This window comes from Pan troglodytes, chromosome 5, assembly GCF_028858775.2.
Source record: "Pan troglodytes isolate AG18354 chromosome 5, NHGRI_mPanTro3-v2.0_pri, whole genome shotgun sequence".
Lineage (NCBI taxonomy): Eukaryota > Metazoa > Chordata > Mammalia > Primates > Hominidae > Pan > Pan troglodytes.
In genome coordinates, this window is record NC_072403.2 from 5851352 (window position 1) to 5867663 (window position 16312).

The window sequence follows — 16312 nt, forward strand, 5'->3', positions numbered from 1 at the left end:
AGAGTGCTCGTGATGGCCAGCAGAGCTGGCCCCCATCTCCTCTGACCTCCCACCTCTCTCTCTCAGCTAGTCCTCGAACATGTCTGATGTGGTCCCACCTTGGGACCCACATTGCTACTCCTCTGCTTGGAGGGTTACCCACAGTTATCCACACAGTTCACTCCTGTCTTTCAGGTCTTTGTGCAAATATCACCTTCTCAGTGGAGACTACACCTTCAGGACTTAGGCTGTGCCTGGCACATAGTAGGTGCTCAGTAGACACTGGGTGTAGGAAGGAACTACAGGTTGAAATAAGGAGATCATTTCCCTGAGCTTCCGAAGCTCATATTAACTCACCATTTGTTGTTTACTGCTAATATTGAGCACTACAGTAAAATACATAAAACCCTCTGCCAATCCAGGATGTGAAAATGACACTTTACTGTTTTAGTTTGCATTTCTCTGCTTACAAATGGAATACACACATTTTCATGTGCTGTTGGCTACTTATTCATTCAGAAAACATACTAACTGCTGGCTCTTTTTCATGTCCTTTATCAAGTTTGGATTATGTCATTTGCTGTTTTCTGTCTGATGTAAACTCTCAAAGTTTAAAGGGTATTGTCTTTTCCTGACACGTACATTGTGAATAATTTTCTGGCTTACATTTTGACTTTTAATTTCATTCACGATGTTTTTAATGAATAATTTTAATTTTTATGAATGCAAGTTAAAATAATTCTTTCATTGTGGTTCCTGACATGTCATGCAAATAAGGGTCTTCTCCTCCAAGAGCACAGAAATATTTGCCAATACTGTCCTTAAAATCGGTCACAGTTTCATTTTTTATATATGCCTTTTACTTCAACTGGGGCTTCATTTTACTGAATGCCCTATTTGAAGCAAGTTTCTCAGTTAATTCTTTTCTCAAAATGCTAAGTATGGTAGATTGCAAACATAAATGGCCACATAATGCTCCCACCTCCTTTGCCTCCTCTCCCAGGAGGAGATAGTCTCCATCTTTCCACTCCTTAATCTGGGCTTGGCCATGTGACTTACACTGGCCAATGGGATATTAACAAGTCTGATGTGCACAGAGGCTGTAGAACGTGCACTGGGGCTTGGTCTCTCTTGCTGCCCTGGAGACCAGCTACCCCACGAAGGAAACAGAGCCAACCTGCTGCTTCCTGGAGGAGGACAGTCCCTCTGTCCCTCTGTCTCTGCCAACCAGTTAACCTGCTGCTTCCTGGAGGAAGACAGTCCCTCTGTCCCTCTGTCTCTGCCAATCAGTTAACCTGCTGCTTCCTGGAGGAGGACAGTCCCTCAGTCCCTCTGTCTCTGCCAACCAGTTAACCTGCTGCTTCCTGGAGGAAGACAGTCCCTCAGTCCCTCTGTCTCTGCCAACCAGTTAACCTGCTGCTTCCTGGAGGAAGACAGTCCCTCTGTCCCTCTGTCTCTGCCAACCAGTTAACCTGCTGCTTCCTGGAGGAAGACAGTCCCTCAGTCCCTCTGTCTCTGCCAACCAGTTAACCTGCTGCTTCCTGGAGGAAGACAGTCCCTCTGTCCCTCTGTCTCTGCCAACCAGTTAACCTGCTGCTTCCTGGAGGAGGACAGTCCCTCAGTCCCTCTGTCTCTGCCAAACAGTTAACCTGCTGCTTCCTGGAGGAAGACAGTCCCTCTGTCCCTCTGTCTCTGCCAACCAGTTAACCTGCTGCTTCCTGGAGGAGGACAGTCCCTCTGTCCCTCTGTCTCTGCCAACCAGTTAACCTGCTGCTTCCTGGAGGAAGACAGTCCCTCTGTCCCTCTGTCTCTGCCAACCAGTTAACCTGCTGCTTCCTGGAGGAAGACAGTCCCTCTGTCCCTCTGTCTCTGCCAACCGGTTAACCTGCTGCTTCCTGGAGGAAGACAGTCCCTCTGTCCCTCTGTCTCTGCCAACCGGTTAACCTGCTGCTTCCTGGAGGAAGACAGTCCCTCTGTCCCTCTGTCTCTGCCAACCAGTTAACCTGCTGCTTCCTGGAGGAAGACAGTCCCTCTGTCCCTCTGTCTCTGCCAACCAGTTAACCTGCTGCTTCCTGGAGGAAGACAGTCACTCTGTCTCTGCCAACCCAGTTGACCGCAGACATGCAGGTCTGCTCAGGTAAGACCAGCACAGTCCCTGCCCTGTGAGCCAAACCAAATGGTCCAGCCACAGAATCGTGAGCAAATAAGTGATGCTTAAGTCACTAAGATTTGGGCAAAAGCTGAGCATTTATCCCAATCCCAATACTGTTTGTCCTTCTGTTTATCTGTCTGTCCTTCCCTGCTCATTTAAAATGACCCCACTGCATCTAGTACATTTTTATAGGATCAGGGATCTGCTCTTGGATTTATGTCGTGTTCCCACCTCGAGGCAGCTATGTAAGCTTCTGAGCACTTCCCAATTCCGGGTGACTTCAGGCGCTGGGAGGCCTGTGCATAAGCTGCTGCTGTCTGTAGCTGAGTTCCTTCACCCCTCTGCTGTCCTCAGCTCCTTCACCCCTGGGCCTCAGGAAATCAATGTCATGCTGACATCACTCTAGATCTAAAACTTGGGTTCTTGGACCAGGTGCGGTGGCTCACACCTGTAATCCCAGCACTTTGGGAGGCCGAGGCGGGTGGATCACAAGGTCAGGAGATCAAGAAGATCCTGGCTAACACGGTGAAACCCCGTCTCTACTAAAAATACAAAAAAATTAGCTGGGTGTGGTGGCAGGTGCCTGTAGCCCCAGCTACTCGGGAGGCTGAGGCAGGAGAATGGCGTGAACCTGGGAGGTGGAGCTTGCAGGGAGCCAAGATCACGCCACTGCACTCCAGACTGGGAGAGAGGGCGAGACTTTCTCAAAAAAAAAAAAAAAAAAACTTAGGTTCTTGGATGTTCGGGAAAGGGGGTTCTTTATCTAGGATCCTTGAAGCGCCCCCAAGGGCATCTTCTCAAAGTTGGATGTGTGCATTTTCCTGAAAGGAAAGCTTTCCCACATTATACAGCTTCTGAAAGGGTTACTTGACCCACAGATGTGAAGCTGAGGCTGAAGGAGACTGATGTGGTTTCTCCTCAGTTTCTCTGTGTGGCACCAGGTGGCAGCAGAGGTCAGCAAGGCAAACCCGAGCCCAGGGATGCGGGGTGGGGGCAGGTACGTCCTCTCTTGAGCTACAGCAGATTAACTCTGTTCTGTTTCATTGTTGTTGTTTAGTTTGCGTTTTGTTTCTCCAACTTTGTGCTTCATCCGGGAAAGCTTTGGATCACAATTGCCAGTGCTGAAGAAAAGGCCAAACTCTGGAAAAAATTTGAATATTTTGAGCCAAATGTGAGGACCACAACCTGTGAGAATGGAAAATAAATCCGGGGACCCCAGACTCACTAAGCCAAAGGGAAAAGCCAAGCTGGGAACTGGCTTATGCAAACCTGCTTCCCATCTGGTTCCTAAATAAGATAGCTATTACACAAAGACAAAAAAGCTACATCCCTGCCTCTACCTCCATCGCATGTAAAATGTGTATTCAGTGAACGCTGACCAAAGACTGAAGAATGCAACCATTTGCCTCTGATTTACCCACACCCATTTTTTCCACTTCTTCCCCTTTCCCCAATACCCACACTTTTCCCCTTTACTTACTGAGGTCCCCAGACAATCTTTGGGAAAAGCACGGACCACAGTTTTTCCTGTGGTTCTCTGTTCTTTTCTCAGGTGTGTCCTTAACCTTGCAAATAGATTTCTTGAAATGATTGAGACTCACCTTGGTTGTGTTCTTTGATTAGTGCCTGTGACGCAGCTTCAGGAGGTCCTGAGAACGTGTGCACAGTTTAGTCGGCAGAAACTTAGGGAAATGTAAGACCACCATCAGCACATAGGAGTTCTGCATTGGTTTGGTCTGCATTGGTTTGGTCTGGAAGGAGGAAAATTCAAAGTAATGGGGCTTACAGGTCATAGATAGATTCAAAGATTTTCTGATTGTCAATTGGTTGAAAGAATTATTATCTACAGACCTCCTATCAATAGAAAGGAGAGTCTGGGTTAAGATAAGAGACTGTGGAGACCGTGCATAGTTGCTTCCTGATCAGCTCTTTATTTGATTGAGAGTGAGGCAGGGAAGATTAGAGGGAAGCTTACAGTGGAATTCAGGGCTGAGGCTGCTATTCTTTTGCTCCTTGTAACTTCCTACAGTGTTGTCAGCATCCACATAATTCTCTGTGGCGTTGGTCTCAGAGCCAGGTTACCTTGTCTTAGGTCCAGTGGCACCCTGACTGGCTTGGTGTCCTTGAACAAGTTACCTAACCTCTCCATACATCAGTCCCTCAGCTGTAAAATTTAAAAAAAAAAAAAAAGAAGAAGAAGAGTACCTACTGTATAGCATTGATTTGAAGATTGAATGAGATGGTATTATACGTTTAGAAGCAGCGCCTGACACGCAAAAGACTCTGAACAAATACTATCCTTTACTAATATCCTGTGTGTCTGTATCAGAGCTGGTGGGGTGGAGGGACAGAAAGAAGTGGGCTTGCTCTTGGGCTTGCCCTTGGGCTCATCCCTTATCCTCCAGTATGTTAGAGCTTCTTACAGTGGTTTCAGGCAGCATCTGAAGACAGTAAAAGCAGAAGCTCCAAGGCTTCTTACATTCTAGCCTGGAAAATCACATCACGTTTCTTCCTTCATATTTTTTTGGCAAATCAGGTTGCAAGGCTTGCCCAGATTAGGGTAAAGAGGCAAAGAGGCTCCTTTTCTTTTCTTTTTCTTTTTTTTTTTTTTTAGTCAGAATCTCGCTCTGTTGCCCAGGCTGGAGTGCAGTGGCATGATCTAGGCTCACTGCAAGCTCTGCCTCCTGGGTTCATGCCATTCTCCTACCTCAGGCTCCCAAGTAGCTGAGACTACAGGCACCTACCACCACGCCCGGCTAATTTTTTTTTTTTTTTTGTATTTTTTAGTAGAGACTGTGTTTCACTGTGTTAGCCAGGATGGTCTCCATCTCCTGACCTCGTGATCCACCTGCCTTGGCCTCCCAAAGTGCTGGGATTACAGGCGTGAGCCACCGTGCCCGAGCAAGAGACTCCTTTTCTTGATGAAAGGAGTGGTGAAGTCACATTGCATGTCCTTGCAAAGGGACATGCAGACCACATTAGTGAGAGTATGTGCCTGTATTTTGCAATCTGTAACATGGGCATAAACTAAATGTTTTCCAAAGGGAATAGGGCAAAACAAAAAGGACCTTGACCACTCCTTTGGCCCTGAATAAATCCAGGAAGCCTAAGAGTATGACTATCCTGAGGTAGAAAGAGGGTCACATGCTGGATAAGAGGTACCTGGGCTCTCCACTTACAAGAAGAGAGCATGGTTACATTTATAATCACCATTCCCAACATGCTGTGAGTGCAGGCAGCTACCAGGAGGAGAACAAAGGAAATAACCAGGACACCCATCCCTAAACCTGTTAATTTAATCACATGGAACACTTCTATTTAAAATTCCCGAGAGTTAAGATGTAAGAATGCTTATCAAGGTAAATGCTGTTCACACTGCTTGGAGTGTCAGGCCTAGATCTCTATCCATCAGAAACAACAATATCAATAACAACAACAGCAACATGATGATGGGGCAATTTCTGAAAAGCACCATGTATTTTATCGATACATGTCCATTGCAGAAAATCCAGGTGAATCCAAAGAAGAAATAAATGTCTTCCACAATCCCATAGCCCAGAGCTAACTAACCACTATAAAGAACCCAGCGTGGTTTTAACTAATGGATCAAAAGATGCTCATCAAAGGCTCTGAGCCTTCCTGAGTGCTAACAGGAAACATCCAACATCACTGGTCCCTCCAAGGCTGCAGGTGTCTTTGCCCATAGTGCCTGTTTTGTGTCAGGGAAAGAATCAACCTGGGAGCCAAGCCCAGGAATCAGGATGACCAAGACATACTGGACAAGGAGGGAACAAAGCCATCCAAGGACACTCAAGGACAAATCAAGCAAATGAATTTAAGGGAGACCTGCTCATGGTCTGCTTTGCTGCTCAGCATGGCTGGGAGGCACAGTGGAAGATCATGCATCCTGCCCCTGGGACTCCTCTGCCAGAGCCTGAGAGCTTTCTCCTGCCCACAGGCTAGGGGTAGGACAGTTGGAATTGATCCATGCCTTCTAGCTAGACTGTGGGTCCCCTCAGTCTTGGGCATGGTGACAGCCCAGCATCAGACAGAGGTCAGTATCAAACTAGAAAATTTAATAAATGCTGTCAGATTTGTAGACCCAAGAAAATATAAACTGCCAATCACGAAGGAAAAAAATCTCTCAATGATCTCATCTTTATATGATTCCCTTGCTGCCTGGAAATTGACATTTCCTTGGGGATAATCTGGTCATAGGATTGGTGAAGGTGGAAGGGAGGCAACCTCCGAAGGTGGGGCCCTCTGCTCACCTGGGACAGGGAGGGCCTGAGGTAGGTGTCTGTGTGGGCTGGGGAGGAGGATGGGAGCAGTGCTTCTAGATGTTTCCACTTTCTCCTCATTAGATAATAACGAATGGGTGATTTCCCTAGTCACTGCAGTGTGAGGAAATCTACAAAATTAATTTCACAATACACTTTACAGGATAGGTGGAGAAACACATGAAGCACAACTGCAGTGGATTATAAAAAATGGCCTTTCGAGTTGAGCAATAAATTCGTTCAAGCAGCCATTCTGAAGGACAATCGTGGCTCTGTATTTAAGAGGGGCATTCCAGCACTTCTCTAGCCACTGGGTTGACAATGACTCACCAAAGCCTCTGGTAGCCACCACAGGACACCCAGAGCATATGTTTTAAAGCTGAACACCAAACTGCGGACTTCGGGAGTAAGTGAACTGACTGGTTTTTATTTTGTTTTACTGCTTTTAACATTACAGTAACTGTTACAGGTTCCAGCAGGCTAACTGGGTGGAAATGAGTTTGGTTTCACTTAGTCTCTCTAAAGAGAAAGCAAGTCGGTAGACTAATACCTAATAAAAGCAAAGCTGCCAACAATTGAAATTGCCTGGGCTGCTCTGTGTGTCCCACATGCATGGGTGTGGGTGCCAGTGTGTGTGCGTGTGTGCATGCATGTGCATGTGTGTTGGGATAGAGTGGTAAGAAAATGGGAAATAATAAGAATGTTCAGTCCATAGCCCTTCATTATAAAAAGGTGAGCTGTAATAAATACTAGTGCCACATTTAGCCAAAACTTTACTCCAGCCAAAGGTGATATTTTCATGATAACATCCTATGATTGCTTTGTTCTTCGTCTTTTATGTTCTTCCTAGATGGGCTCAGAACATACAAGAATTAAGTACACATCTTATTTTCCAGTGATAATGCTACCGGCAAATTCTGTTGTTTGTATAAACATCAGCCATATTTATATAACTAAACTAGTGTTTTGTTTTGTCAATTCAGCAAGAAATTAGACCAAATGGTGGCTTAATGCTGCATTGATTTGGCTATCCATTTCTTTTCACTTTTCTGCAAAATATTTAATACATTATTAAATTGAATTATGCTGACGCCACAGTTGTTCTTATCTCAATTGTCTTAAAATTCATTTAATTTTTTTTCCTTTGGTTTCATTATTCAAATTTTAACTTCAGTTCTCAAGATTTTATCTGATGGAAGAGATGGAGTCCATTACTAAGGACTCCATTGTGCTCCATCATGCCAGAGTTGTAAAATAGATCTTTTAAAGGAAATTTACTGTGATTTTTTTCTATTTAAGAGCTTCCTCTCCAGTTGAGCATGTAAGAAAATTATACCAGGAGAATACAGTAAACTCTATGAGGCAAGCTATAAACATGCAGCATTGTGATTAGGGCTGGTTCTCCTTCTAGAAACATGGTAGGACTGCAATTTCATACCATCCTTGAAGTTAGAGAGAGCCACGTGACTCATTTAGCCAATGAACTGTGAGCAGAATGACATGTCACTTCCAGCAGAAGCTTTAAGAATCTGAGAGACATTCATACGTTTTCCATGTGCTGTAGCCTTATACCCAAAGCCTGGGTTCCAAGTGACCATGACAGGCAGAACTCCCTGTTGAGCCACAGAGATTTACAGAATGTCTGTTAACACAGCATAATCCAGCCCATCCTGACTAATCTGATATTAACATGTATAATAAAGAATTCTATCAATGCTGAGGGAAGATGATTAGTTAAGGTCCTAGGTTGCAAGTCTCAAAACCTCTTCTAAGGATTGTAGACAGGAAATTAAATGATTTCTAGTCCCTAGAGTTCCCAATCTCCTACCATCCCATCCTAATATGACAGAAGTAATTCCTGAGTTGCTTCTGAAACCAGAGCTTCCCTCGGAACCCTTAGCCTGCCAGATGGCTTCTTGGAGAGCTCTCACTCACTTTTCTCCTTCTGCTATTGCTGCTCATTCATTCCAGCTTTTAAAAATTCATCTTTATCCATGAACCTCGCTCCTAGAAAAGTCATACAGGTGCTTCCAGGAGGCTACATGGGCACCCATATTTTTCTAGCCACATTCATTAGACCAATGCAGCAGAGAAGAAAAGCCTCAATAATTATTATGACATGGCATGTTAGGATACCAAGTAAATTGCATCTGTAAAATGTGATTTTCTGTTGGTGTTCACTTCTGCTCTACTGACATTTGGTAAGTATTATTGACTGACTGACTAACTAATGTGGTCATTAGTCTTCATAAAGAAAGGCTCTCTACAAAAACGGAGGGATGCCCTTTTTCTGGCATTTAATACGTAAGAAATTGCCTCCGATAGAAACCAGAGTTGCCTGATTACTATCAGCACAGGAGAAATGTATTAATGTGCCTTTCTAGTAACAGGTTTTTAGAAAGTCAAATATAAACAAATCTGTCTATTTGTGTGTGTGCATGTGGTAGTGGGGAGGGAAGAAAAAAGGAGGGGGAGAGAAAGAGAAATAAGAACCACGTTTATTATACTGTATTCAGGGGGAAAAAATTTTCCCAAGGTTCTAACAGAAGAGCAAAGTGCCACTGTCAACAGCCTCAGTAGTGTTAGGGTTGCTTTTATTTATTTATTTATTTATTTATTTATTTTTCCTTTTTTTCTTCTTTCTCATTTTTTCTTCTTTTTTTTTTCTTTTCTTTCTTTTTTTTTTTTTTTTTTTTTTTTTTTTTTTTTTTTTTTTTTTTTTTTTTTTTTGGACAGAGTCTCACACTGTCGCCTGGGCTGGAGTGCATTGGTGCAATCTTGACTCACTGCAACCTCTGCCTCCCAGGTTCAAGTGATTCTCCTGCCTCAGCCGCCCAAGTAGCTGGGATTACAGGTGTCTGCCACCATGCCTAGCTAATTTTTTTGTATTTTTAGTAGAGATGAGGTTTCACTATGTTGGCAGGCTGGTCTCAAACTCCTGACCTCGTGATCCACCCACCTTGGCCTCCCAAAGTGCTGGGATTACAGGCGTGAGCCACCGCCCCTGGCCAGGATTGCTTTTATAGCCAGTCTTCAGGTGCCCACTGTAGGAACAATGTCATTTAACCCTCGGGATTATTCTGTGCCAAATATGGATAATGACTAATATTCAACACAGATATTCTCAGCTCAGAAGAGCAATTAGCAAATTCATAAATTAAGTGCTTGCTTCCTTTTTATTCAAATACAAACGTTTGTTAAAAGATATTATTTTGCTTTACACTTTTTCTCTCAGAAATAAACAGATGCTTGAATTCCCACAGTGCTGCTTGAGCCTCACACCATGTCATCCTGCCAGGCACCCAGATCCAGTTCTAGAGTTTCACATGATCATGAGTGTTGGTTAATAAGTCAATGTGAACTGGGAGGGGAGATTTTTCAGGAGGGACACAGGGCTCTCCCTTTAATCACATACACTCCCTGCTTTCATTGGAAAGTGTATAATGATGTCAGAGTGCCCCAGAATGGAGCTAGTTGGAAGACTGCCATCATAGGGATGCCTTAGTGAATTAATAAGGTTTTAATTTCTGGCTCTCAACTTTGTAGATGTAAAAGTTGATTTATCAATATGTGAGAAAGGATGAATCTTTCTGAAGGTTATGTCATCACACTCACTAAGCACACAGAGAATAATGTCTAGAATCTGAGTGCCATGTTATCAAATTATACTGAGACTCTTGCAGTCACACGGGCTGACATGTAAGCATCGCCATGCCTAGTACAGACTCTCCCTATGGATGAAATTATATGGGATGCTAAATTATAATCAGAACAATGTTTGGTGAGCCAAAACTACAACAAGGGAAGCTAATTGGATGAATTTATAAAAATATGCCTCAGCCAAAATAGCTTAATTCAGTCCCCCTTATCATAAGGATAATCTTGCCTAAAGGGACAGTAATATTAAAGACACTAGGAATAACCTCTGTACTTTGGACAGTAGACCTGCATAGCCCATTAGGCCTCAATGAAGTCTTATGCAAGACCAGAAGCCAATTTGCCATTTTAAGGTGATTCTCCATGTTTCTGCTCTAACTGTGCTTCACAATACTCAAGACACTGAATCAGGATGTTTCCTGGAGTGCAGGGAGCTGTCCGTGTTACTGTGCAGTTCTCAGCAACACAAAGATCCTACTGACTCCTCATCAGACTTCTTTCTCACTGGAATTTTACACCTGGGCTGTTAACACCAGGCCAGGTCAAATTCAAAGGAGAGAAAAAAGCTCATTATGAAGGGTAAAATCCAAAACACTGTGCATAAAGATATGTGTGCACAATTTTTATACATAAAGATTTCATAAAGCCAAAGCATCAGGAAATGAAAAGAGATACAGAAAGAAAAATGATGGTAAATGAGACATTAATTTACCCTTCTAATCTCTATCACAGCAAAAAGATAATTAAAAAATCTATATGAGGACCAAAAAAAACACAAAAATTATGTAGAAAAGCCTATAGCCTGAAAAAGTATACATTGAAATTTGTGTGTCCATAAAATGTTTACAAAATTCAGTACATATTACACACCCCACCCTAAAAACATCTAAGCAAGGTAGAGAATGTAGAAATGCTACAGATTATATTCTCTGATTATGACACAACAAAACTAGAAATTACAGCATGGAAATTTAAAAGCTTTCTCTTAAATAATTCTATGTCAAAAAGAAATCCAGGCCGGGTACAGTGGCTCATGCCTGTAATTCCAGTACTTTGGGAGGCCAAGGTGGGCAGGTCACTTGAGGTCAGGAGTTCAAGACCAGCCTCATCAACATGGCGACACCCTGTCTCTACTAAAAATACAAAAATTAGCTGTGCCTAGTGGCGCATGCCTGTAATCCCAGCTACTTAGGAGGCTGAGGCAGGAGAATTCCTTGAACCCAGAAGGTGGAGGTTGCAGTGAGCTGAGATTGCACCACTGCACTCCAGCCTACGTGACACAGCAAGACTCTGTCAAAAAAAAAGAAAGAAATCCAAATAAAATTTCCAGAATATGTGGAAAATAGTGACAATAAAAATATTACACATGTGTAATCCCAGCATTTTGAGATGCCAAGGTGGCAGGATCACTTGAGACCAGGAGTTCGCAACCAGCCTGGACAACATAGGGAGACTCCATCTCCACACACGCCAAAAAAAAATTTTAAATAGCCAGGTATAGTGGTACTTCTTGTAATCCCATCTACTTGGGAGGCTAAGGTGGGAGAATCACCCAACCTCAGGAGTTCAGGGCTTCAGCAAGCCATGATCATATCACTGCACTCCAGCCTCAGCAGGAGTTTAATGAAGGGTCTCTTTCCAGGGTTAAGGGAACTGCTAGGGTTTGGATATTTGACCACTCCAAACTCATGTTGAAATGTGATCCCCATTGTTGGAGGTGGGGCCTAATGGGAGGTGTTTTGGTCCTGAGTGTGGACCTCTCACGAATGTCTTGGTGCCATCCAAGTGAATTCTTGCTCGCTCTTTTTTTTCTTTTTGAGATGTAGTTTCACTCTTGCTGCCCAGGTTGGAATGTAGTGGTGCGATCTTGGCTCACTGCAACATCCACCTCATGGGTTCAACCCATTCTCCTGTGTCAGCCTCCAGAGTAGCTAGGATTACAGATGCCCACCACTATGCCCAGCTAATTTTTGGTATTTTTAGTAGAGATGGGGTTTCACCATGTTGGCCAGGCTGGTCTCAAACTCCTGACCTCAGGTGATCCACCTGCCTCGGCCTCCCAAAGTGCTGGGATTACAGGCATGAGCCACCGTGCCTACCTAGTTCTAGCTCTCTTAATTCCCACAAGAGCTGGTTGTTAACAAGAGCCTGGAACAAACCCCTCTCTCTCTCGCCACGTGATCTCTGCACATGCCAGCTTCCCTTCCCCTTCTGCCATGAGTGGAAACAGCCTAAAGCCCTCACCAGAAGCAAATGGTGGCACCATGCTTCTTGCACACCTTCAGAACTGTGAACCAAATAAACCTCTCTTCTTTAAAATTATTCAGCCTCTGGTATTCCTTTATAACAACACACACACACACACACACACACACACATGCAAAAGCAGACTAAAACAGGAACTAATTAGAAATGGTGATGCACCGAGGGATTGGCACCGAGGCTCCCCAACAGGAACTGAGGCCATGGATAGAAGGACACATTCATGTTATTTTTTTCTAATGGTTAAGTAATTATTTGCTCTTACTCTCAAAATTTCTGCCAAGGCCTCCCATGGACCAAACTCAACTAGAATCTAGGAAGCAGAGAACCTGAGTGTTGCATTCAGCAGAAGTCAGCTTCCTAGGGAATCTTGCAGGAAGGGTGAAGGTAGAGAATCTGGTGGGGAAGCAAGCAAATGCCCATCACATGCACTTTCCTCCAACAGAGCGACTCAGATGCTATAAAACTTGCTAATGCAGTCTCAGGGCCTGATCACAGTAACATACAATCCAGGTTTTAATCATCAGAAATCACAGTCCTATTGTCTTCTGCACAGACCCAAACACACTTGGAGGTCATGTTCAATATGAATACCTCACAGAGAAGGAAATTTACACACGAGAAGTACATCTGCAGAAAGCCAGCTGGCATGTCAACCATTCAAAAATTCAGGGTGTTCGGGATAAAGAAGACTCAGGAAGACAAGTATGAAGCATAATCTGTGACATTCCATGCGGCAGACGTTAGACACATACAAGAGAGTTGTTGGAAAGCGGAATTTATCTTCATATAAACAACACTGAGCTAAATCTCAATATTTCAGATCTCTAGAACTATCCATCAGTGAAATGGATTGCAAATAGAAAGAGTAATACCATGTAACTTAAGAATACAATCATGGACAAGGCTGCCACCTGCTGTTGGGGGCCACTGCAGAAGAAATTCCAGAACACTGGACTGGAGAGCACCTCACTTTCCTTACAGCTCTAAGTTTCTGACTCAGTGACCTGATTCAGTACCATATACACAAAGACCCACTTACACAAATGACTGTTCTTCACACTAGGCCCATGGAGACAGGGATAAAATTCTGAATTTGCTCAGATACCTTCTCCGCTACTGACATCTAGGCATTACACAATTCATCTCTTCATATTTAACCTTTGAAGTTTGCTACTTCTCAGAGAGACTAATGAGTAGTGAGCAAATATCCTGAAGCTGAGAATGCTTCTACCTCCTCTCAAAACAACGGAATATTCATCAAAACACAGCAGTTCTGCACTTAACTTTAGGCCTTTTCTTACACCTTGTTTCTTGGCAGTAACTGTGGCCAGAATAGCTCTTTCCACAGATAAATGACCTTTTGAAAAGATAGGGTCTCTAGATAGAACAGCAAATGCCTCATTCCAGAAGGTCTTCAAGAAGAAAATGTTGTGGTGATAACAAACATAACTGATTATAATCTATTCTGTGAAAAAAGCTTATGAAACAGTAGATGTGTGTATCTAGTACATAAGAGCTGAATGTCAATATATATATATAGATATATACACACACTCAAATAAATAATAGTTATCTCTAACTAGAGAAATTCTAGTTGCCTTATATTTTCTTCTTTTTCCTTACTATATTTTCTACAATAAACATGTGTTTTTAACAAGAAAAGTCTTTTCTGGTGTGCTTTTTAATTTTCTTTGTTTAAGTGAGAGTGAGGCTACATAACTACATGGCTAGGTAGACTTTTAGAAAACTTGGCTGCTCTAGAAAATTGACATATCCTGATTTCTTCCATAGCTTGGATCTTGACCTAGAGGGAAATATAAAAATGTTGACTTGAACCTGAGGGGTGCCATTTTCACTGCTGAAGTAGTTACATGGATCACGAATTGGAGAAATGACTTCAGCAACACGGGTGTTAAAAACGGAAAGCACAAGTGACCCACAACAGATGATGGAGAACAAAGAGCAAGCTGGAAAAAGCAGTGGCCGTTAATACAGAAAAGAAGTATAGCCACAATAAATATTAGGCAGACAGCAGTTCAGCAGTTTATACTATTAAGCTGTTGTTTAGGGGAATGGTAAACTGACATGACCCTTGAGGTAGGTATATATAGGTAAATTCTATGTGTCCCTTGAAATAGGTGTATGACACAACTTCTGGCGTCTACATGGATTTGGTCACTCTAAAGTAGCCATGAGGCTTAAGATAGTTCAGCTGTTTGGGGATAAGTTAAACCATTTGTCGTTGTCTTTCTGCAATTTGCATATCCTACAGTTATCATTGCCATTACTGAATGGCACAGAGAAAAATTCTGGTCTAAAGTGGTTCTCAAACCTGGTTGCTGGAGGGCCACCCTCAGTGATGATGATTTAATCTGTAGAAGAGTAGAACATTGATAGTTTTTATATATCTCCAGGTAATTTTAATATATAACTGGGGTGAGAATCATTGACGTAATTGTAAGAGGATAATATTCAAGAAATGTGGAGATAAATAATTTTCTTCTCGACATTAAAAAAATCTAATAAAAAGTTTTATCTTTTCCCCTAACTCAGGGTCATCAGCCTTCAAGCTTCAGTCTCTGTGTGTTCACAGGTGCTGTAAACACACACATCATTACTAATATCCCACTTCAGTGCTATTGCTGCTCCCAAAACTCCAGGTATTTTTAACCTTATAAACCTCCAGAATAATGAGACCACTGGGTTCAGTAAATTGCTTTGTTTTGAAGCAGTATTAGACAAAGTGGGAGACTAGAAGATAAATCTGTCAATGACATGTCCTTTAAGACTACTTAGATTTTGTTGAATTTGTGGATCATTCCTTACTTGAGCAAATGGTAAATTAACTCTCTCTTTTCTCTCTCTCTCTCTAGCTGGCACACTTTTTCCAGTAGCCATTCTACTTGGTATGCTTACTTATCAGCTGTCCTCCACGGGCCTCACATTAGATGTTTCTCTTGACTAACCAAACATGACACCCAGCTGAAGTCAGAAAAACCAGATTGATAATTTCACTCAAACTATTTTCCTTCATTCTAACAATTTACTGGAGTACACAATTGTGACTATTTTTAGCCATAGGAACTCATAGAAAGACCAACTTCATTAGACCTACAAAATCGAACTGTGTAACAGTATATGCAGTATGTGTAGGAATAAAAAGCATTTCTCAAATATGCAGTACTGGATTTTGCAAAAGCACCTTACACTTAGCTATAAAGGAGTGGAAAACACAAAGATGAGTAACTGCACCTTTCAAAAGACTAGACACTGTGCTGTCACAAGCCAAGGAACTACTGGAAGGAGAGAAAGAGGACTGGAACAGTTCCTTCCTTAGCACCTTTTCAGGCAGCCTAGCCCTGCCAGCTTCTTGATCTGGACTTCTCACCTCTAGAATTGTGAGGCAATAAATCTCTGTTGCTTAAGTTACCCAGTTTGTGGTACTCTATTACAGGAGCCCTAGGAAAATAATTCATTATATAATCTGCTAAGGTAGATATGATCATTGTCTCCAATTTCCATATGAAGAAACTATGCCTCAGGCATTGTGTCGGTTGTCCAAAATCATACATTCCTGACTCACTTCAATGAATTCTTCATTCAGCAAAATTTTTAAGGTACCTTAAAAAAATTATGTTAACTCTTAGGTCCTTGCTTTAAAGCTTCAATGGGCTTTTCCTTTGCAAAGAATAAAATCCTAATACTTAAGCATAGCTCTCTTTCCTGGCTATGTTTCTGACATCCTCTTGTACCATGCTCCTCCTTAATCATTCTGAGGTTACATCTTAAGTCCTTTCCCCTTGCCATTCCCACTTCTTGGAATACTTTCCCATCAACTCTTCAAAGAACTGGCTTCTTTAAGTATTTGGTCTCAGTTCAAATGTCACTTCCCTGTAAAAGCTTCCTGGCCATCAAGCCTTCTTTACACACTCTATTTTATTTTTTCATGGTTCCTATAACAACCTAATATATTCTCAAT

General features: G+C 42.6%; 1 long non-coding RNA gene across 1 annotated transcript; it reads left to right on the plus strand.

Annotated features, from left to right (window-relative positions):
- Positions 1 to 2024: 2024 nt before the first annotated feature.
- LOC134810233 (uncharacterized) lies at positions 2025 to 7154 on the plus strand. Its single transcript, XR_010157833.1, has 2 exons — positions 2025 to 2116; positions 6575 to 7154. It is a non-coding gene; the product is annotated as an uncharacterized LOC134810233 (long non-coding RNA).
- The last annotated feature ends 9158 nt before the right edge of the window (positions 7155 to 16312 follow it).